Source organism: Orycteropus afer, unplaced genomic scaffold, assembly GCF_000298275.1.
Source record: "Orycteropus afer afer isolate SDZICR_OR568_19922 unplaced genomic scaffold, OryAfe1.0 scaffold04294, whole genome shotgun sequence".
NCBI classification, from domain to species: Eukaryota; Metazoa; Chordata; class Mammalia; order Tubulidentata; family Orycteropodidae; genus Orycteropus; species Orycteropus afer.
Window position 1 is genome coordinate 2089 of NW_006925881.1, and position 1090 is coordinate 3178.

At 39.8% G+C, this 1090-nt stretch overlaps 1 pseudogene; it reads left to right on the plus strand.

The window, feature by feature from the left end:
- The first annotated feature begins 6 nt into the window (after nt 1-6).
- Nucleotides 7-875, plus strand: LOC103213508 (annotated as a pseudogene).
- Nucleotides 876-1090: the final 215 nt, after the last annotated feature.

Genomic DNA, 1090 nt, shown 5'->3' on the forward strand with positions numbered 1-1090 from the left:
CTCCAGCTTCACACCCCCATGTATTTTTTCCTCAGTCATCTGTCATTCCTTGATCTTAGTTATTCAACAGTCATTACCCCTAAAACCTTAGAGAACTTATTAGAAGTCAATAAGTTCTCTAAGGTTTCATTTGGGGGTTGTTTCACACAGATGTATTTTTTTATCTCTTCGGTTGTCACTGAAAGCTTTCTCCTCTCGTCAATGGCCTTTGATCGCTATGCAGCTATCTGCAACCCTCTGCAATACCCAGTTGTTATGTCCATGACGCTCTGCTGCTCCTTCGTCACTGCATCCTATGTGATTGGATTTAGTGAGTCTTTTGCCATTGTGCTTTCCATGATCACCTTGCATTTCTGCAACTCCAATGTAATCCATCATTTTTTCTGTGACATATCCCCAGTTTTAGTCTTGTCTTGCACCAACACACGTAACACTGAGATCATTGTATTCATTCTTGGCAGCTTCAATGCAGTGGCGTCCATTAGCACAATCTCTGTGTCCTATGTCTCCATTCTCTCTACTATCCTCAAGATCAAGTCCACGTCAGGAAAGAGAAAAGCCTTCTCCACTTGTGCCTCCCACCTCCTGGGAGTCTCCATCTTCTACGGTACCATGATTTTTACTTATTTAAAGCCAAGTAAGTCCTACTCCTTGGGAAAGGACCAAGTGGCCTCTGTTTTTTACTCTATTGTGATCCCCATGCTGAACCCAGTGATTTATAGCCTTAGGAACAAAGAAGTGAAAAATGCTCTCATTAGAGTGACTCAGAAGAGAGAGACCACCAGGCATTTAAAATGACAGTGTGTAAAGTAGTGAATCTCAAATTATCTGTGTTTTTCCTACTGGATATTTTTTGTGGGGATCTTTCTCTCTAAAAACAGTGTAACCTTTCAATTCATCTCTCTCTGTTCAGCCTTTCTTTACTGGTCTATATGTGATCATGGTTATTACCAGCAATACATCTTTCCAGGAGTCCTGACTGTAATTAGAAACAATGCAACATAAGTTAAACAAGTAGTTTAAATCTGTATGCTTTTAAGGGAAATTCATGTGCAAAAGAAGAAAGTGTGATATCATTATTTAAACTGTA